The sequence below is a fragment of the Narcine bancroftii genome, chromosome 8 (genome assembly GCF_036971445.1).
Source record: "Narcine bancroftii isolate sNarBan1 chromosome 8, sNarBan1.hap1, whole genome shotgun sequence".
In the NCBI taxonomy this organism is placed as follows: Eukaryota; Metazoa; Chordata; class Chondrichthyes; order Torpediniformes; family Narcinidae; genus Narcine; species Narcine bancroftii.
The window spans coordinates 33,243,863-33,266,495 of record NC_091476.1 but is presented as its reverse complement, the minus strand read 5'-3'; the positions used below and the strand labels follow the sequence as shown (position 1 = coordinate 33,266,495).

General features: G+C 41.7%; 1 long non-coding RNA gene across 1 annotated transcript in view; it reads left to right on the top strand.

Moving 5' to 3' along the window:
* LOC138741706 (uncharacterized) overlaps nt 1–17,909 on the top strand; it is a 31,755-nt gene extending 13,846 nt beyond the window's left edge. Inside the window, exons 2-3 of the long non-coding RNA XR_011343686.1 lie at nt 9,726–9,854; nt 17,671–17,909. This is a non-coding gene — a long non-coding RNA (uncharacterized lncRNA). The remainder of the gene's footprint in view (nt 1–9,725; nt 9,855–17,670) is intronic.
* The last annotated feature ends 4,724 nt before the right edge of the window (nt 17,910–22,633 follow it).

Below are 22,633 nucleotides of genomic sequence, written 5' to 3'. Positions count from 1 at the left end.
AGCCTACCTCACTGACAAAAGGCAAAGGAGGAAAAACCCAACACCCAACCCCAACCCACCAATTTTCCCCTGCAACCGCTGCAATCGTGTCTGCCTGTCCCGCATCGGACTTGTCAGCCACAAACGAGCCTGCAGCTGACGTGGACTTTTTACCCCCTCCATAAATCTTCGTCCGCGAAGCCAAGCCAAAGAATTTAGTTTACTGTTGAGGATTCTAATGGTGGAGGGGTAATGACTGTTCCTGGACATGGTGGAGTGAGTTTTGTGTCCTCTATACCTTTTCTTAATGGCAGCAGCAAGAACAGACCATGTGCTGGATGGTATGGGTCTTTGATGACTGCTGCTGCTCTCCAAAGGCAGTGTTCCCTGTAGATGTGCTCAATGGTAGGGAAGGTTTTGATATTCTGGGTTGTTTCCATTACCTTTTGCAGGGTTTTCTTCTCAGGGGTATTAGTGTCCCTATAACAGACTATGGTGCAGCTGGTCAGCACACTTTCCATCATACATCTGTCGAAATTTGCCAAAGTTTCTGATTTGCCAAGGTCTCCTCAACACACCTGTGAGTAGAGGAGCTGATACACTTTTTTCACAAAGCCATTAGTATGCTGGGTCTGGACAAGAACTTAAATTTGCTCACCCTCTCCACTTCTGATACCCCAATGATCACTGAATTGTATACCTCTGGTTTTCGCTTCCTGAAGGCAACTATCAGCTCCTTGGTTTTGGTGACATTGAGTGCGAGGCCATGTTGATGCACCATTCAGTTAAGTGAATCTCACTCCTAGATCAGGGGAGCAAGATTCAGGAAGTCACATTGCATTTATATATATATCCTTGGTTAGGCTGCACTTGGAGTTCTGTATATATTTCTTCACAGAAAGGATGTGTAGCTTTGGAAAGGATGCAGAAAAGATTCACCAGGCTGCCGCCTGGATGGGAAGGTATAACTGACAAAGAAAGATTGGATTAACTTAAGTTATTTTCTCAGGAATTTTCAGAGACTGAGAGGAGACGTGATAAAAATTTACAAAATGATGGGAGGAATAACTTTCCTTTCAGAACTTTAAGAAATTTTTCCTGTGGTAAAAATGTCAAAAACTTAAGAGCATAAATACTGAGAGATGTAAGTACTGCAAGTACTCATCATTGAATCAATGTTATTGTCCAATCAGTACTGAAAATCAAGGATTATGATCTGAATATGTCTTCAGTAGGAAATTTCACTAAGAAATTTGCTCTCATGGGCTACTTCTAAATCTCATCAATGATTTTAGAAACAATTTTAGGAAAGTCAGTGAACTCATTTAATGTGTCGATCTGTTTTCGCTCCCAGCATTGGATTTCTTTTGTAACAGAGGAAGAACATCCACAATTATGTACTGTATAGAACTTGTGTCCTCAGTTATGTGTGTGTCCCCACCATGAATTATTGCCTGTCTTTGCATCCTTGACGCAGTCATCGTCGGTATTGATACGTTGGGACCAAATACTGTGTGTGATCTGTGATTAGGGTAACCAATTTGCCTCATAAAATTTGATGGAATTTCTTGATTCCAAACACTATTTTAACTCCTTGCTTTCTCAATTTGTATGTGATTGCACACCCTTTGTGATTAAGATCATGAGACAGGGAGCTGAGTCTGGCCATTCGGCCCATCGATTGAATGGTAAGAGACCATGATTGCAATTATTCCATAACAATTTGATCATGATTAATAATGATAGTGGGTTTATTATCACAGACATGGTGCATGCATCAACATTCTTTTTTACTGCATTTGAACAGGTCATTTGTTAAAAAAAACGACTGCAAATGTGTAATTATAAGACAATAAATACAAAAAAATGATAATATTCATAATTTTCCTGATGCAAAAAAAACTTTGAAATTGTGCATCCTTTTATGGTGTCTCAGCCAATCACAGTCATCCTACATTACCATCTGTACATCTGTACATATACACATTGGTGATAGAATCTGTACTATCACATTCACCCCTTCTTTGAGAACCGACCCCAGGGTGAATGGAGGTTAGGGGCTGTACCGGTCAGGGGGTCTGACCATTCGGCATGACCGTCATGGCGCCGGGATTGGGGTCGCCAGAGTCGTGTCGCCGGCAGGCCTGTATGGTGTGGCCACTGCTTTGCTCAATTTCCCAATGCCGTTGTCGACAGTCTGGCCTGAGCTGGTGAGGTGTTGCTGGTCCATCTGTTCAAGCACATGACCTGGGGGAGAAGGAATAGGGGGAGGTTGGGTTAAAGGCACTGCTGCATCTGATCCAGCTTGGGCTAGGACCCTTACCGAGACTGTATCCTCCCGTCCATCTGGGTACTCAACGTAGGCATAATGCGGGTTCACATGGAGCAGAGTCACTCGGTCAACCAAGGGGTCATTCTTAGAGTACCGGACGTGGCGTCGTAAAAGGACTGGACTGGGAACTGTGAGCCATGCCGGTATGGTCGTACTCGACTCAGATTTCCTTGGGAAAGAGAACATCCTTTCACGAAGGGTGGCATTGGTTGCGGTGCATAGGAGGGAGCGGATGGAGTGTAGGGCACTAGTGAGCACATCCTGCCAGCAAGAGGTGGGGAGACCTTTGGATCGGAGGGCAAGCGTAACCGCTTTCCAGAAGGTGGCATTCTCTCTTTCGACTTGCCCATCACCCCATGGGTTATTGCTGGTGGTCCTGCTTGAAGCAATACCACGCTCCAGAAGGTACTGACGCAGCTCCGCGCTCATAAACGAGGACCCTCTGTCACTGTGGATGTAACTGGGATACCCAAAGATGGCAAAGATGCTGTGCATCTATGACTGAGGAGGCAGTCATGCCCGAGCAGGGCACAGCGAACAGGAAGCGGGAGTACTCGTTGATGGCCGTTATGATGTAGGTGTTATGGTTGGTCGACGGTAGGGGACCCTTGAAGTCTACGCTGAGATGCTCAAAGGGGCGGGTGGCTTTGATGGTGTGGGTGTTCTCCGGACGGAAGAAGTGGGGCTTGCACTCAGTGCACACTGGGCAGGCCCAGGTCATGGAGTGAATCTCCTCAACTGTGTCAGGCAGGTTGCGAGATTTGACAAAGTACGCGAACCTAGTGACCCCAGGATGACAGAGCTCCTTGTGGAGTTTCTGTAGCCTGTCCAGTTGCATGTTGGCACAAGTCCCCCTGGAGAGCACATCTGGCAGGTCATTGAGTTTACCTGGCCGATACAGTATGTCATAATTAAAGGTGGAGAGCTCGATTCTCCACCTGGTGATTTTGTCATACTTGATCTTACCTCGCTGGGAATTGCTAAACATGAAGGAGACCGCGCATTGGTCGGTGAGCAGTGTAAAGCACCTGCCAGTGAGGTAGTGTCTCCAATGACGTACTGCCTCGACTATGGCCTGGGCCTCCTTCTCGACAGAGGAGTGTCGGCTGTCAGGACCCTGGAGGGTTCTGGAGAAGAAGGCTACCAGCCGACCGGCCTGGTTCAAAGTGGCAACCAGTGCAAAGTCAAACGTATCGCTTTCGACTTGGAACGGAATGGACATGTCGATGGCGTGCAGCATTGCAGCAGTAATGTCCGATTTGATGTGGTCGAAGGCCGCTTTGGCTTTGGTTGACAGGGGGAAGGAGGTAGTCTTGATGAGTGGCCATGCCTTGTCGTCAAAGTGTGGAACTCATTGGGCATAGTAAGAGAAAAAACCCAGGCTGCGTTTGAGTGCCTTCGCATGCAGTCAGGGTCCGGCATGACCACCCCGTTCTCCACCACACAGCCCAGAATTGCGAGCCGAGTGGTCCAGAAGACAAGTGCAGTCTGAAAAAATTTCTCAAGGTTGGCATCATGATCCTCCGTGAAATGGCCGGAGATGGTGACATTGTCCAGATACGGGAAAATAGCAGTCAGCCCGTTCTGGTCCACCATCTGGTCCATTTCCTGCTGGAAGACCGCAACACCATTTGTGACCCCTGAGGAATTGATACAGCTGCCTATTCGCCTCGAAGGCCGTGAAAGGTCAGTCTTCTCGGCAGATCGGGAGCTGATGATAGGCCGAACATAAGTCAATGGTGGAAAATACACAGTATTGGGTGATCTGATTCACCACATTCATGATCCGTGGAAGGAGGTACACATCCAGAAGTGTGAAGCGGTTGATTGTCTGGCTGTAGTCAACCACCATCCGCGGTTCCTCCCCGTTTGTAACAACTACTACCTGGGCCCTCCATGGACTCAAGCTAGGTTCGATAATGCCCTCATCCAGCAGTCTGCGCACCTCATTTGTGATAAATTTCCTGTGTTCAGAACTATATTGCCGGCTTTTGGCGGCCACAGGCTTCCAGCCAGGGGTGAGATTTGCAAAAAGTGCTGGCAGAGCAACTGGGAGGGTAGAGAGACTACAGGTGAGGCCCCAGGGCGTGGGGGCGGGTGGCTCGGGCTGCTGCTGGCAGGAGGTTCCCGGGGTGGAGTGGTTACAGACAGAGAGTGGAGCGTGAGGCCCCCCAAAGTGCAGGGAAATGGTTTGAAATTGGCACTGAAAATCCAGTCCCAGCAGAGCAGGGGCGCACAACTGGGGAAGAACTAATAGTTTGAAGTCTGTGAACATGATGCCCTGGACTTTCAGGGTCGCCACGCAGCACCCCTTTACCCCAGTAGAATGTGATCTGCTCGCCAATGAAATTCTCTGTGTAATGGGGAGAATAGCTAGTCTGCAATGGTGGGCCAGGTCTGGGCGGATAAAACTCTCAGTTGACCCAGAGTCAAATAAGCAAGTGGTATAGTGACTATGCACTTTAATCAGTTCCATTGCTTTTGTGAGAGGCTGGGGGAAGTCCTGGTCAGGGGTTATTGATGCAGAGACTTGTAATGTAGACAGTGGAGACCTACTTGATGACGTCACGCAACGTGTGTGTGATGACGTCACGCAAACAGTGGGGCCTGGAAAAACAGTGTCGGGAGATGGTGTTGCTGCCTGAAGCCAAAGATAAGAGTTGGGGGTCACTGCTTGTCGTCGGTGGTGGGGTGGTCAGCGGTGCCGGGTCCCCGGATGGCAGTGTCAGCAGGTACCGGGTTGGCAGTGTCGGCATGTCCCCGGTCGGCAGCGGCGGCAGGTCCCTTGTCGGCAGTGGTGGCGGGTCCCTGGTTGACAGCAGCGGGTCTCTGGTTGGCAGCGATGGGTCCCTGGTCGACGGCGGTGGTGGGTCCCTGGTCAGTGGCGGCTGCTGGCATTGAGATCAGGGCTGGGGCCTGGTTGGACGTTAGGGTGAATGTCATTGCGGCGAGGGTGGGTTGTACCTTGCGCGCTCGGTGTCTGCCCCGTGACATCAGGCACTGCCGCGCGGTGGAGGCCTCGCTCTCATTGGAAGAGAGCTCTGAGGAAGAAGTGTTTGAAATGGAGAGTGGCGAATGGGCTTCACACGAGGCACTGTATTTGAGAGTGGCCAGTTTGGAACGACAGACTGCAGCAAAGTGGCTGTTTTTAAGGCACTTCTGGCACTTGGCTTTTCTCTCCAGACACTGGGACCTGCTGTGCTTGCTCCTCCTGCAGAAATAACACTTTGGGGTTGCATCGGGCAGCGTAGCGGCAGTAGTAGGGTAGAGGGAGGGCATCCTACTCACATCAGAGTGTGTGGTCCAGCCCCGAGAGTACATGTCCATACTTAAGACCGCAGCCTCCATCGTCTCTGCGATCCGGATCACGTCCTCTAGATTTTCTCCCCCGTGCTCTAGCAGGCGCTGCCTCACCTCATTCGATCGAACCCTGGCCACCTAGGCATCCCGAATGAGATCATCTGTGGACTCTGAAGCAGTTCTCTCTGTGCAGGCACAGTCCCTGCCCATTGCCCTTAGTGCCTGAATATAAGCTTTACAGGACTCACTGGGCTGTTGCCTCCTTGTAGCAAGTTTGTACCGAGCACAGACCCTGTTCACTGGTCGCTCGTAGAGCCCTTTCAGCAACTTCATGGCTGCAGCGTAAGTGGTTGCATCCTGGACACTCTGGTAGACTCTCAGGGACACCATAGTCATCAATATTAGTAGTCGATGGCTGTCCTCTAACACGGCAGGATCAGAGAATGTTTAAGAATGTTTCGAACCACCTCACCCAGTGCTTAAAGTCATTCGAGGCTGTAGCTGACTGTGTGTCAATGTCGAGGCGTTCTAGCCATAGCAAACGCTCCATCCCTTCAAAATTTATTTTTAGTTAATAAAATTGTAATGCACGTCGAAAGAACTAAAAACTTGTTGATCCAAACCAAGGCTTTTATTAACTAAAAGACTGGAGCATATCACAAGTAGGTCGACCAGTCCAGAATGACCTGGTCTGGCTAGGAGCAATCCTTTAAGACCTGCCAGTTGGTGTGGCTACGCTCTCAGCCAATCACAGTCATCCTACACTACCATCTGTACATATGTACATGTACACATTGGTGATAGAATCTGTACTATCACACATCATATACATGATACATTCATCAACATTCTTTTTTACTGCATCTGAACAGGTCAGTTGTAAAAAAAAAACGACTGAAAATATGTAATTATAAGACAATAAATACAAAAAATGGATAATATTCACAATTTTCCTGATGCAAAAAAAACTGAAATTGTGCATACTTTTATGGTGTTGGAGCAGTCCATGATTAATGTGTCATGGGGAGGTTCATGAATTTGATAGCTGTAGAAAAGAAACTGTTCTTGGCATCAGAGATGCTTCTATACTTCCTGTCCAAAGGTAGCAGTGACTAGAGTGATTTTGACTGCCTTAAGAAGGCAGTGACTCACATGGATGTATTCAATGGATGAGAAGTCAGAGTCTATGATCGACTTGGCTATGTTTTCTACCTTCTGGAACCTTCTACGTTCCAGGACATTTGTGTTCCTAAGCCAGAATATGATATAACTAGCACTTTCCACAGTGCACCTGTAAAAGTTTGATAGATTGCTTGAAAACATGGTAAATCTCCTCTGACTCCTGAGAAAGTCAAGTCATACCTTCTTTATGGTCACCTCGATGACCTGGCTCTTGATGACATCTTCTGAAATATGGACAATTTAAACCTATGCACAGTATCATAATTGGAAAAAGAGAATTCACACAAATCCTTTCTTGTATTCATCATATATTGTTTGTGATCCATTTCCATTTCTCTTTGCTTATTTAAAATCTAATACAACAGTGCATCCACAAATGTAATACTGCTCCATCAGTGAAAATGATCTCAGCTCTTCAACATTTTTAAACGGGCAATTTGGTGATTGCTTCCACTCTTAGTTCACTATATGTAGCCTGTAGAAGCAACCTTCATACTTCACTTCTCCTTGGATTTCAGATTGTTTTCATGTTCTGTTTTGAACACTGAAGTGCAATGGAAAGGTGTACAAACTGAATTCTACTCAATACCATGGGATTCCTGCCCTGAGAGTTGATTTAAATTCTCAAGTTCAAGGAGAAGATCTGCTGGGAGCAGGTGAAAAAGTGTTGTCTCATTTCAGTGCCATAATTTTGACAAGATGAACTCATTTTGATGTAAACTAGCAAGGTGCATGTAAGAAGTTGTTAGACCAAAACATTTATTAAGTGAAATTGCACAACAGTTTTGGAAATATTGTAACTAAATTACACGGAAAAACAAATAATATTCGGAGAATGGACACTCAAACATATCGATTAACTAATCATGAGAGTCGAACGTGACTAATCCTAAATTTTACGTGACTAATTCTTACTGATGTTATTACATTTTAGCAACGTAGCTAAAAAGGTCAGCTCAAGGAATACTTGCATCGATTAGCATAATTGGTTTTGGACCTTAAAGAATTATAAGATGTTCTGAGATAAGCAATTCCACAGATCATTGAGAAATTGCTTTGAAGAAAAGGTGAAACTTTATAATGCCCTGTGGCCTGAAAGAAACCTTGCTTCTATTCTGAAAAGATAATGATTATATTATCAATTATAATATATACTCTTGATATGCATCAAAATTCTTTCTTGCTGCTGACAAACAATTACTTTGTAAATGAAACAACTACTTTAAATTGAATTATAGAGAGATAATAACACTTCCAAGTTACCATAGTGCAAGAAAAAAAAAGTGATGTTCGAAAAGAACAGACGGGTTCATTTGTGGTGTCAGTAGTTGATGATTAGAGTAGAAAAGAGTGGTTCAAGAGCTCAATAGTCATTGGAAATAAATTGTTCTTGAACCTAGAGGTAGTGATCTTCAGATTTCTTTACCTTCTTCCTGAGGGTATCAGCGAGAAGAAGTAGTGACCAAGGTGATTGGGGTTCTATATGATATTAGCTGCCTGGATGTATGAAGTTATAAGGTCAAGGTAGAAAGATAAAAATGACCGACTTACTTTAAGAGAGTTTAACAAAGTTCAAATTTCCTTTTATTGACATGTAATAATATATTAAATTGTAATATTCATGATATAGATTTTGGAAGTATTGGGGGAAAACAAAGCATAAATATTTTCACCTGTAGCTGTAAAGATTGCAGAGAATGTAGCCTAAAACTCTCTATGCATCTATTTACAACTGGGTGACCACTTGACATATCATAACCTACAATATTACATGTGAAGGTCTGCCATCTGGAATATGGCTTTTTACTTTTTGTTTAACTTGCATTAACATGATGGGTGAATAAATTCCTTCTGCACTTGAAATTACTGTGAGCACATAGCATCAAAGAAATAGATGTGTGCTGTAAATAATGATTTATTAGACAAAAGCCCTTCCTTCTTCAGAGATAGTGGTATGGCTCTACCTAACTTTAGATTCGACGATTGGATAGTGAAGATACAAATCTTACATATTGGTCCTTCTTTCATAATCACTCTGATCGCCCATTAGGGGTATCAATGGAGCTGAATTCCCCCCTAAACTTTTCTAATTTAGCACTTCACTTCCTTGCTCTACTAAGTTAATAGATAATCCAATTGTTAAATATTCTATGAGAATTTGGGCACAATTTAGAAAACATTTTGCATTTCATAATTTTTCTTTCTCAAGTATTATTGTATCCGATCATTTTTTTCAGCCTTCTTTACATGATGCTATTTTTCAGAGATGGTATAGAGAAGGTATTCGAAGCTTTTAAGGGTTTGTTCATTGGTGGATATTTTGCATCATTTAAACATCTTTATGCTAAATTTAACGCCTAAATCTCAATTCTTTAGATATTTGCAAGTCTGGAATTTTCTTGAATCACAAGTTTCTAATTTCCCAAGAAACTCTGAATCAAATTTTGTAGATGAGTGTTTTAGCTCACTGACACCAATATAGGGTTATTGGCTAGCCAGTAGACCTCTGTAAAGATTTTAACACTGTGGTATTATTGTGTCTGCATTACTGTATGCACTGACAATGGGACACCCTTTTTTCTTCGTTCTTTCTCTGTTTAATAGGTCTTATATTGAGGGGAAGGGATGTAGGGAGGAGTTCTCTTGATGTTTTGTATTTGGTATGATTGTTGATTTGTTGATTATTAAATATATTTAAAATTATAAATAAAATATTCCAAAAAAAAATCTGGACCAGGAACAGAAATTGACAGCACCTTTTCAGCCCCAAAAGATCTTCACTCATCTCTTCAGATGTTAATGAGGCAGGGTAAGGCTTGATGGCCAATCCACCTATGGTAAGTAAGATGATAACTTGAATTTTGTAATGAGATTGTCTGTTTTCATTTTAACCAATGTTCCTGATTTTTCTATGCCTCCGAAAATCTGACAGCTGAAAGAGAATGAAAAATTGATGAAATGAATAGAGACATACATCGGGCTGCTGCTGCTCGGAGGGCAACAGAGTCGGTGTTTCCCAAGGCGACCGTTCGAGGAGGGGCGAGGAAAGACTGCTAGAGTAGTAAGTAAATTGCCTGAGGGCCAATAAAATAAAAGGAGTGAAAGGTGAGGGAGCGGCCAGCGAGGAGTAGCTCAGTGAGTGAATGGGGCAATGAAGGAGTGGAGACTTGAGACTTGAGACATTGGCTCAAGACTTGGGCGCAGAGAGGCTGAGGCACAGGTAAAGGGGTGAGTCTTTTTTTTTCTTTTTTCATTTAGTTCAATTGTAGGTGGTCATTTTAGACATGGCAGGTGAGCTCAATCTAGTGCCATGCTCCTCTTGTGTCATGTGGGAACTCAGGGTGACTGACAGTGTCCCTGGGAACTACATGTGCAGGAAGTGTGTTCAGCTGCAGCTCCTGATTGATCGCATGACGGCACTGGAGCTGCTCATGGACTCGCTCTGGAGCATCTGGGGTGCTGAGGATTTGGTGGATAACACCTTTAGTGAGTTGGTCACACCACAGCTTCATAGAGTTGAGAGAGATAGGGACTGGGTGACCAAGGGTAAGAGTAAGAACAGGAAGGTAGTGCAGGAGTCTCCTGTGGTCATCTCCCTGAAAAACAGATATTCCACTTTGGATGTTGTTGGGGGAGATGGCCCAACAGAAGAAGGCAGTAGTAGCCAGGGTCAGGGCAATGTGAGTGGCTCTGCCGTGCAAGAGGGCTGGAAAAAGAGTGGTAGGTCAATAGTCATAGAGGATTCAATTGTAAGGGGAATAGACAGGAGCTTCTGTGGCCGTAAACGGGACTCATGGTTGGTGTGTTGCCTCCCGGGTGCAAGGGTCAGGGATATCACGGAGCGGCTGCAGGGCATTCTGGATGGGGAGGGTGAACAGCCAACTGTTGTGGTCCATTTTGGTACCAACAACAAAGGAAAAAAGTGGGATTAGGTCCTACAAGCAGAATTTATGGAGTTTGGAAGGAAGTTAAGGAGTAGGACCTCTAGGGTAATAATCTCTGGATTATTGCCAGTGCCACGAGCTAGTCAGAGTAGGAATTGCAGGATAGATAGAATGAATATGTGGCTTGAACAGTGGTGTAGGTGGGAAGGGTTCAGATTCTTGGGGCATTGGAATAAGTTCTGGGGCAGATGGGATCAGTTCAAACAGGATGGTCTCCATCTGGGCAGGACCGAGATCAATGCCCTCGGAAGTGTGTTTGGAGGTATTGTTGGGCAAGGTTTAAACTAATGTGGCAGGGGGATAGGATCAGGAGTAGAGAGACAGAGGGGTTTAGCATGAGGGAAGAAGTCAGAGATAGGAGGAGGAAAAGCAAAAGAGGCAGACAGGTAACTGGGCAAAAATGTAAAAGGGCCGCTTTACAGCATAATGGTGATAGGGTTAAGGCTCTGGTAAAAACAAGCTTGAAGGCCTTGTGTCTTAATGCAAGGAGTATTCGTAATAAAGTGGATGATTTGAATGTGCAGATAGCTGTAAATGACTATGATATAGTTGGGATCACAGAGACATGGCTTTAAGAGGACCAAAGCTGGGAGCTTAACATTCATGGATTTTCAATATTCAGGAGGGACAGACAGAAAGGAAAAGGAGGTGGGGTAGCATTGTTGGTTAGAGAGGAGTTAAAAGCAATAGAAAGGAGGGATGTTAGGTTGAATGATGTGGAATCAATGTGGGTAGAGCTGCAAAATGCAAGGGGGCAGAAGACGTTAGTGGGAGTTGTATATAGACCATCTAACAGTAGTAGAGTGGTTGGGGATGGCATTATACAGGAAATTGGAAATGCGTGCAACAAAGGCAAGGCAGTTATAATGGGTGACTTTAATCTCCATATAGACTGGATGAATCAAATTGGTAAGGGTATTGAAGAGGACGATTTCTTAGAAGGTATACGGGATAATTTTCTAACCCAGTATGTTGAAGAACCAACAAGGGAACAGGCCATCCTAGACTGGGTTCTGAGTAATGAGGAAGGGTTAGTTAACTATCTTGTTGTGCGAAGCCCTTTGGGCAAGAGTGACCACAATATGGTGCAATTTTATATTAGGATGGAAAGTGACAGGGTTAATTCTGTAACTCAGGTTCTGAACTTAAAGAAGGGTGACTTTGAGGGTATGAGACACGAATTGATTAAGTTAGATTGGCAAATGTTACTTAAAGGATTAACTGTAGAAAGGCAATGGCAAGCATTTAAGAATCACCAGGATGAAATACAGCATTTGTTCATCCCAGTTTGGAAAAATAATAACTCAAGGAGGGTAGTACATCCTTGGATAACAAGGGAAATCAGGGAGAGTATCAAGTGTAAAGAGGAAGCATATAGACTTGCCAGGAAAGATAGAAAACCAGAGGATTAGGAGAAATTCAGAGTTCTACAGAGGAAGACAAAGGGATTAATCAGGAAAGGCAAAAGAGATTATGAGAGAAAGTTGGCAGGGAACATAAAAAATGACTGCAAAAGTTTTTATAGATATGTAAAGAGAAAGAGACTAGTAAAGACAAATGTGGGTCCCTTGCAGTCAGACACAGGTGAATGGTCATGGGGTACAAGGACATGGCAGACCAATTAAATAACTACTTTAGTTCGGTCTTCTCTAGGGAAAATATGAATAATCTTCAGGAAATAATAGGGGACCATGGGGCTAATGTGATGGAAGGACTGCGGAAAATAAGTGCAAGTTATGAGGTTGAGTTGGATAAATTGAAGGGATTAAAGGCAGACAAGTCCCCAGGGCCAGATGGTCTGCATCCCAGAGTGCTAAAGGAGGAAGCCCATGAAATAGTGGATGCATTGTTGATAATTTTTCAAAACTCTTTAGATTTTGGAGTATTTCCTGAGGACTGGAGGGTGGCTAATGTAACTCCACTTTTTAAATAGGGAGGGAAAGAGAAATCAGGGTATTATAGACTGGTTAGCTTGACATTGGTAGTGAGGAAATTGTCAGAGTCAGTTATTAAAGATGTGATTGCAGCACATCTGGAAAGTGGTGAATTAATTAGTCAGAAGCCAGCATGGTTTTATGAAGGGAAAATCGTGTCTGACTAATCTTATTGAATTTTTTGAGGATGTAACTAGTGGAGTGGATAGGGGAGAACCAGTAGATGTGGTTTACCTGGATTTTCAGAAGGCCTTTGATAAGGTCCCACACAGGATATTACTATACAAACTTAAGGCACACGGTATAGGGGATATGGTATTGAGGTGGATAGAGAATTGGTTGACAGATAGGAAGCAAAGAGTAGGAATAAATAGGTACTTTTTGGAATGGCAGTCAGTTACTAGTGGGGTACCACGAGGCTCAGTGCTGGGACCCCAGTTATTTACGATATATATTAATGATTTAGATGAGGAAATAGAAAGCAGCATTTCCAAGTTTGCAGACGACACGAAACTGGGTGGGATTGTAAGATGTGTAGAGGCTGTTAAGAGTGTGCAGGGTGACTTGGGCAGGTTGGGTGAGTGGGTAAATGCATGGCAGATGCAATATAATGTGGATAAGTGTGTGCTTATCCACTTTGGAGGAAAGAATGGGAGGGCTGAGTACTATCTTAATGGTATCCAATTAGGAAAAGGGGAGATGCAAAGAGACCTGGGTGTCGCTGTGCATCAGTCATTAAAAGTGGGCAGGCAGGTGCAGCAAACAGTAAAAAAGGTGAATGGTATGTTGGCATTCATATCAAGAGGATTTGAGTCCAGGAGCAGAGAGGTATTGATGCATTGTATAGGGCCTTGGTGAGACCTCACCTGGAGTATTGTGTTCAGTTTTGGTCTCCTTATCTGAGGAAGGACATCATTGCCATGGAGAAAGTGCAGAAAAGGTTGACCAGATTGATACCAGGGATGGTGGGACTTGCATATGAAGAAAGGCTAGAAGGACTGGGCTTGTACTCGCTGGAGTTTAAACGATTAAGAGGAGATTTAATAGAAACATTCAAAATTCTTAAGGGATTTGACAGGCTAGATGCAAGAAGATTGTTCCCAATGTTGAGCAAGTCTAGAACCAGGGGTCACAGTTTAAGGATAAAGGGGAAGTCCTTTAGGACTGAGATGAGGAAGAATTTTTTCATTCAGAGGGTGGTGAATTTATGGAATTCTCTGCCACAGGAAGTCATTGAGGCTGGTTCCATAGATATATTTAAGAGAGAGTTAGATTTAGTACTTGTGACTAGGGGAATCAGGGATTATTGAGAGAGAGAGCTGGAACAGGGTACTGAGTGGATGATCAGCCATGATCAAAATGAATGGCTGTGTAGGCTTGAAGGGCCAAATGGCCTACTCCTACACCTATTTTCTATGTTGCTATGTTTCGATGACATCAGGAAGGAGCAACAAACCAAGGACAAATTATAAGCTTTCAATGAAAAAAAAAACATGTTTTAGTGATACTGAGAGTTCATGCAGGAACATTTAATTCATTTGCAGAACATTCCTTGCATGTAGTTTGAACAGGGTTTTAATAGCATTTTTAAAAGTAATGCAAATATGAATTGCACTTATGATATTTTATATCCAGAAATGAAACAAGAAATGAAAATCAAGGATAACAAAAACTTTTGCAATCTAACTTGGCAATATTATTGAAACAAAATGAACCTCAGAAAAATTTACTGAAATAATTCTAGATTTTGTGTTCATGAAGTTAATTTATTTTGTAACAAATTCAAACTATATTTGCACTTTGAATTGAATTCAAGGATTCAAAGCACTTGGTTAACTTTAAAAAAAAATATGAACTCAATGCTTAGAGTCCTTGGATTTAATTCAAGGATGCAAATATAGTCTGATCATGTTATAAAATATAAAGGCCTCTTTTGCAAAAAAAATGTCAATATATGTGAGAGAAGATTTTAGTTTGTGTCCTTCCTCTGTTCTTGACTATATTCCACTTGGTTGTTTCATTGAAGATTATCAGCTCTGTAAAGTGAGCAGTAAAGATTATCTGTAAAACATCAACCTGGTAGACAAGAACTAATATGGTACATTGAATGGATCTTTCTGTACCAACCTCTCTGATTTATTATGACATTTGTCCTTGCTTCTGGATCATTAAACTTTTATTGAATTGTGTTCTATCCTTCATTCTCATTCTTTGTAACTCTTTTAATACTTGAAGTCACTTTACTCCAGAAGCTAAGTTGATCATGACTTTGATCTGACACTTTCTGTAAGGACCTATTCCATTTTCCAAGTTTCCCCATCAATGGTTCATTGGTTTGATCACTTTGTTTGTATCACTAATGCTTCCAAGTTATTTATTTTCCTTTCATTCAGCCAGGGATTTGTTCCATTGTGGATTATTGCAAATTTTCCCTCTTCTCCGTTACTGATTCTAAATAGGTCTCCCTTCATAACTTGCCATGTTGCCAGCTTCCTCAATCAACAATTTATTTACAGGTCCTTCCCGACTTATGACCTACTCGACTTACGTCCATCCACACATACGACCAATTTAAAAAAAAATGTATATATCCACATGTGCGCATGCACAATATAGTGCAATATAGTGACCAGCATGCAGTCACCATTCTGCAGGTACGCTAGAAAGATGGCAAGCAAGAGGAAAAACCTATACCTTACCAATAGATTGCCTCATTCCCCATTTCATGAATTTTAAAGGTCCTGTGCGCATACACGAGTCTTCGGTTGGCACATGCACTGTGGGTTCGTGTACTGGAGTTTGCTTAGTGCATGTGCGACAGTTAAGGGTGCAAATTCAATATTGTCAGGGTGCTTTTGCCAACTGAAATCCAATATGGAAACCTAACATGCCTGCACCAACTGGAGGCTCGTGCATGAACAAAGGAATTAAGATGGTCGCGCTGATCTTATGGACCCAGCAACACCGACTAACAAAGTAAGTATGCACTTTTTGGCTCTTTCTGTCTCCCTCTTATAGTTTTAAAGTACAATATTTGATTAAAATCTTTGCTTTAAGACTTCAGTACTCAATGATGAGGAGAAAATTCGGATTTAAGTCAGCGACTGCTTGTACTGTTCTTTTGGGTCCTCCTTTACAATGCTGCCAGCAATCACACCTTCCCTTTGGTACATTTTTAGCCTACGGTGTTCTAAAGGGGATCATGACACTCAAAACTACCCCTAAAGCTAATGCCATTTTGAGCCAATGCTCACACGAAAGGAAATGTGAATATCAAATACTGCCAATTAGAGTCTGCACTCAAATATGGGTTCAAATTTAGCCTCCTTTGGTTAAATGAAACAACATGCTGCTTTTTTTTAGGAAGTTGATATAAAATGGAAATTTCTTGAATTACTTTGCAAATACATCAAAATCAGTTATTGAAAAGAGGATGTTTCCCCTTGTCAAAGAGTCTAGAAACAGGGGTTACTCTCTCAGAATAATGGCAAGCAATGAATGACTAATATGAGGAGTAATTTCCTCACTCAGAAAAATAGCAAGTCTTTTGAATTCTCAAATATAGATGGCCATGAAGGTTCAGTCAAAACAGGAATCTATTGATTTTGGATGTTAGGGGAACCATGGAATATTGATAATTTGGCATTAACAGAGAAGAATGGAGGACAGAGATTTCATTTAAATGGTATTGCAAAAACAACAAATGCACACGCACGCGACACAGACACAGACACACGCACGCACGCACGCACGCACGCGCGCGCGCACTAGCCTTTGACCATTTCCTTCTTTGGAATGATCACCCAAAATTTGACAGATTAGGTTCAAAGTGACTCATTTTAATATTCTTATGCTTGCAACCTAACATTTGGTTCTATTGGATCAAACAGATCATCCAGTGTGAAACAGTAAACCTTGCTATATTATCCTTGACAAATTTTAATCTATTTAATTCTGATTCACAATCAAAAATGTTGCCTGAATGTTTCCAGCATTTTGTGATTTATTTCATTGTTGATTCCAACACAACTTAATCATCAATTAAAGTCCTCTTTAAAATATTAATTTTGCCCAAACAAGCCCATATGATCAAACCAGCATTATGATTAAATGTTAATATATTTTTTAACATCTAAAGACATCTGATGAGAACCTTTATGGGTCTTCTCATTCACGCACAGGCTTGTTGACTTTAAAACAATGATTAAATTAAGACAAGAGTCTCAAAAAGATGGAATATGTGTCAGGCAGCAGACAGGACTCTATTAATGTCTGACATTTGCAATGATGTAACCTCACCTACTTAGAGCTGTGTGTAGAAATGATATCACGCAAACCACTTGCCAAAATTGATTAGGTGATAAATTGAGATTGATTACCTTGTGCACAATTATTTAGTGTTTGGAACCGAGTGACCTGTTGACATTGTTTATTTTATAACATGACTATTGTATAGTGAAGCACAAAACTGCAACAAACAGGCCCAGGCACAGCTATAATAAAGCTCAAGCTGTTTTATAAGGCAGATAGAATAATCTGAATATGTTTTATTCAAAACACTTCCAGTTTTAATTTATATTTTCTGCTTTGTTATTCTTCAATCTCTATTCACAGTCTTTGTAGCCACTCAGAAAGCATGGGGGATATGGAGAAATATAGGAGTTTTCAGTTTCCTCGGTATTCAAACTACCAAAGATTAGGATGAACACTGAGAAAGGTTATCTGGCTGATCAAACTCATGGCCCACTCGTAACAGCTCCAGGATGTGATTGATTTCTCTTCTATTAATTTTGCTACACAGAAAGTTGCCTGAAAAGTTGCTACTTGGTATTAATTTGCAAGCATATAGTTAAGATCTAACAAAATCCCTGAAATGTGACCTCGTAGTTTCATTCTAGCTTCTGCATCTTGAAAGAACCCTGATTCATTTGTCTTACTGTGCAATTAAATATCTTGGTCTCAAACAGTAACCATACCATGTCCTATGGTCCCCCCATAGATCTCCAATGTGGCTAACTGGAACTGCCCACTCATTATAACCTGGAAAGGTGCTGGCTTCAAAATTGTCAAGCACAAGAGTTAGCAGAGATGCTCAAGACTGATGTATCTACAAGGCATGTGGCATATGCAAATGAAAGTCTAAAATCTGCCAAAAGATCTCATGTAATTTTGATTTGCATGGTCCCTGCATTAACAAATACGAGCTTCTAATCAATAATAAAAGATCTGGAAAACTTATTTAACACATTGAACTCTGGCCATTTTTAACCTTTCATAATATATACTCTGTACTGGATCCATGGGTAAACTACAGTACCAACTCCTGTACAAACCAGCTGGTAGTTGGGTTTAAATCCAGTCTTGGGAAATGGGGGACAGAGTGTATCTGCGCTTGTTGTAGTCCCTGAAAACAGGGACATGGATTATATGTGCTTGTTGATAGTCCCTGAAAACCGGGAAACAGAGGCCAAGGGTTAAATAAGGGTTGATTTCTCCATCTTAATGAGTGTGTCAGAATGTTCCTGTGGAGTGGGAAAGTGGCTAGAATCTCCACTGAAAAGTTGACATGGATTACAACTTGTTGGAGGAGTTCAAAGCCCAGGTGAGGTTTATCGCTTCACTTTTTGAGGGAGGGCACCACAAATTGGATTACACTTGGTAGCAAAAAGTGAGCTGAAGAATTCATATATAATTAGGATCCCAAATTACTCTCTAAGAAAATGGATAGCTCCATGCTAAAGCATATACTCCAGACTTGGAAAAGAGTAAAACAATGTATTGGATGAAAGGTGGGGATATTCTCCAATACACACTTGACCCAGAATAATTTAACTCTGGGTAATAAAATCCTGGACACCTGGTGCCAGAAAGGGATCAGGTGTATCAAGGATTGTTACAAAAGAAGGCAGTTTGAGAAACAAATACAATTTTTCCAACAGAACTTTCTTCTTCTATCTGCAAATAAGATCTTTCTTAAGAGAAAAAATGGGACCATTTATGACCCTACCTAGATGTAGTAACATAGAGATTCTAATTCAATAGGGGATTGTGTGTAAATGTATTTTTCTAAGATGTGTTACATATTCCAAAGTGAGGGTCTGAAGATCAAGGGAGAGATAGGAGTTGGACTTGGCACAATAATCAGTGAAGAATAGTGGCAAGGACTGTGTCTGGATAATGTGACAGGGGTCATCAAGGCCAGATACAGGTTGGTGCAGTACAATTTCTTACATGAGTTGTTCCTCACACCACAAAAAATACAAAAACAAAAGCCTGAAACTTCAGAAATGTGCTTTAGGTGTGGTGTGGAGGTTGGAAGTTTGGTCCACTTCACCTGGCTGTGTACAAAGGTGAAACCCATCTGGGAGACATTCTGAAAAAAAAATTACAAAAATGTATTTTCCACAGGATCCAGCATTGTATCTTTTGGGAGATATTGGGGACATGAGTTTCAGATTTGCCAAAGATCAAATTCTGTTCATGAGGATCACCTTGGCAGTAGCCAGGAAGTGTATAGTGGTTACGTGGAAATCCGACGCCCAACTAAATACTACACATTGGAATATGGAAATGCAGAGTTGCATTCCCCTTGGCAAAATCACATATATTCTAAGGAAGAAACTCAACACATTTGTTAGAGGGTGGCAACCTTACTTGAAATATATTAGCATACAATTTGATTAGCCCCCCCCCCCACTTCGAAATAGGGGTATGATAGTAATCCATCCCAGCAGGGAAACAAAAATGATGAAGGAAGTGGGACTTGCTGCAGGCAACATGCTTCTGTTTTAGTTTCAATTATTTTTTTTTCCTTTAGCCTTTGTTATTTAGCCATCCTGGTTGTTTTATTTCCCCTAGGTTGTAGGGGTCTATAACCCCAATGGAATTTGTAGTTGTATAATTTAATTAACTTTTTTTTAGTCGGGTAAAGGAGGAACGGGTAATGGGCAGGTTGGGGCATGGGGGGGGGGTAAACACAGACTTTGTATATTGTATGAATGTTTGAAGATTATTCTGTTTGAATTTTGCAAGTTTATGAAAATCAAAATGAAATATTAAAAAAAAAACATTATTTAAGAGGATGTAGATGTCTTTGGAAATGTCAGCATTTATTATTTACTGTCATCTCTCTGAGCTGAAGATATGAAAAGTCAAACAAAATTTTAAGGACCAGACCTGGAAAGTGGTGGCGATTCCTTTGCCGAAGGACAAAGGTGAAACAATCAGATTTTAGATGAAAAGCTGGTGCTTCCATGATTATTTTTACTGAGAATGGCATTTGCTTTTTGATTCAAGAATTATTCACTTCCTTGAATTTGACTTACTCAGATCCCATGATGGGATTAAAACTCATGACTCTGGATCATTCCCAGATGTGAGTTGCAAGTTGTGTAATACAACTAAATAACTGTTGATCACTTCAAGGAAGCTGTGTTCTCATTGAGCAGGACTGGAGTAAGATTTACCATTCCAATCAGAATATTTATGTTGATTCTAGAAAGGCAAATAAAAAGATGGAGTTACTGAACAATTATCCTTTATTGAAGGCAGCCAAAATTCAACTGATATCAGTGGTGAATACAACAGAGTATCAAATGGCATGGTTGGTGTGGCAATTAGAGCAATGCCTTTACAGATCCAGCAATTGGGACTGTGGTTTCAATCCCATGCTGACTGTAAGAAGTTTGTATGTTCCACCTGTGTCTGCATGGGTTTTCCCCGGGCGCCCTGGTTTCCTCCCACGGACTCGTGCCACCCAAATGGCCTGTTGCCATGCTGTATGTCTAAATTTTAAATGGTGTGTGAGCATGCAACTTCACTTCTTACATGCAGTTACAATGAATTCAAATTTATTAGCTTTGAACAATTATGGTACTAATTTTCAATTGAAATTCATTTCAATTTTCAAATCCACAATAAACAACACTGCAAACTCCACAGAAACAATTTTCAAAGTTCAAAGACATCATAAAATGCTCTTGGATAATTAGAACTTTACATTAAAATCAGAAGTAAATTGATCTGGAACTTGGTCTGCCGCAGAGGCTGTGGGAGCACTGGAGGCAAATCCACGGATATTCAGTGACTCGGTTGGGGGAGGGGGAGATGACTCTCGTTTGTTTCTCTTTCTCTGACTGTAAGAGGCGCTTCAGTCAGTTTCTGACAATGGTGAATCTGTCTGCCTGAAGCAAGTTCTGTGTAATATTGCATTGTTTTTATTACAAGATAATAAAGAAACCATGAAGTAATCTAGAATCTTTAGAAGTTTTGCTACAAATTATTTTTCTAAATATGAACAATATAAATTTCTATTCAATTATTTAAAAAGTCATAATGCCATCCAAATACCAGATTGATCATTTCTCTATTTTGAAGTATGAGTTTATTTCTCTCCATTAACACCATTACAGCATTAAAAGTGAGATAACATTCCCCTGACCCAGTATAAAAACTGCCTAAAAATGCAACATACAATCAATTTTAAGAAACCAGGCAATTGTACAAGAAAACAGATTACATCTAGAAGTTATAAAAAAAAACAATTACGGGTGAAGAAGAATGTTCCCTGAACCTGGAAGGTTGCTGTGGCCTCAACATGTTGGGTTTCCAACCCCTTCACAGATGTTAAGTTCACCAGCGGCCAGGAAACCAAATTCCATTCAGTCATAAGTTTCCACGTCTCAAGCCCTCCGGTGCCATCCTTCCCGTGAGACCCAGACAGCACAGCCTCAACTCCTCCATATTGTCTTTGGGGCCTAAGCACGTCTCTCACAGCCTCCGAGCCTGGTGCACCTCCGCAACCCTCGCTCGCACCGGTCGTCATCTCCGACTCCGCCGCCTGCCTTTCCACTCAGACTGACAATCGGAATTTCCAACAATGCTTTCAGAGAGCCAAAGAACCACTGCATTCATCATCACAGCAGCTCAGCTTCCTCCACTCAGCCAAGTCTGAAGCTCCATACCTCTGTCAGGTGAGTTCCACAGCTCTTGCAACAGCCACTCGGATCCACTCCCATTCGGCATATTTCACAGGCAAAACAAGACTCACTGCAGTCCAATGCACCCTTTCCTCCGATTAGAAGTGTTATCTGATTGCAAATATCTAATTTCTTGCAGCAAGCATGTTCAGCAGTAGCCGCTGCAGACAGGTCGATGACTCCAATTTCAAGTCTGAGTCTATCACTGCCATCTTATATCTCAGAAAGGTCCAGGTAGGTGCAGAAGATCCCTACACATTACTTCAGCAATAATTTTTCATCCTGCTATTTGAATGGTTTTCCATATGCCTCAAGTATTCCTTTGTCCTGCACCTCACTATTACTCTTACCTTATCTTACTTTTTAACTACAAATAACTCCTAATAGTGTTAAAATGTAAGTCTGTTTTCTGTTGATTAATTCTGCTGGAGATGAATCTGGACATGCCAGTCTCATTTCACTTATACAGCTGTGCACTTTAAACTCTTCCTCCAAAATTTTTCGACCAGTTTTGTTCCGATTTTGTAACATGCTCCTCAGTCCCCTGGAGGGTGCAATTCATTATCATTAAAAATTAATCTCTGCACAATATTCCCAACAACATTGCCCAATTTGTACAAAGATTTATGATGATATTTTGCTAATAATGTTTTAATTAGTGCTGGCACAGATTCATGTTTACACTCCAGGGGTTTCACAGGCTGCTTTATCTTCAAAGCATAATTACTCATGGAATATTCTGTTTGCTTGAAGTTGATCTGGTTGACGTTGTTTGGATCTGAGATGTAAAACCCTTGTCCTATTGACTTTATATTTATTGAAGATAGGAGTTTGACATTTTCTTTGAAGTATTGTAAGCTTGATTGCCTGCAGAATGAATTGAGTTGTTGCAGGAATAATTGCTGTTCCAGTTAAACAATGTCTTGAACATAATTTTAAACTTGGAAAATTTCTCTGAGTTGATAAATGAAACTTAATACTATA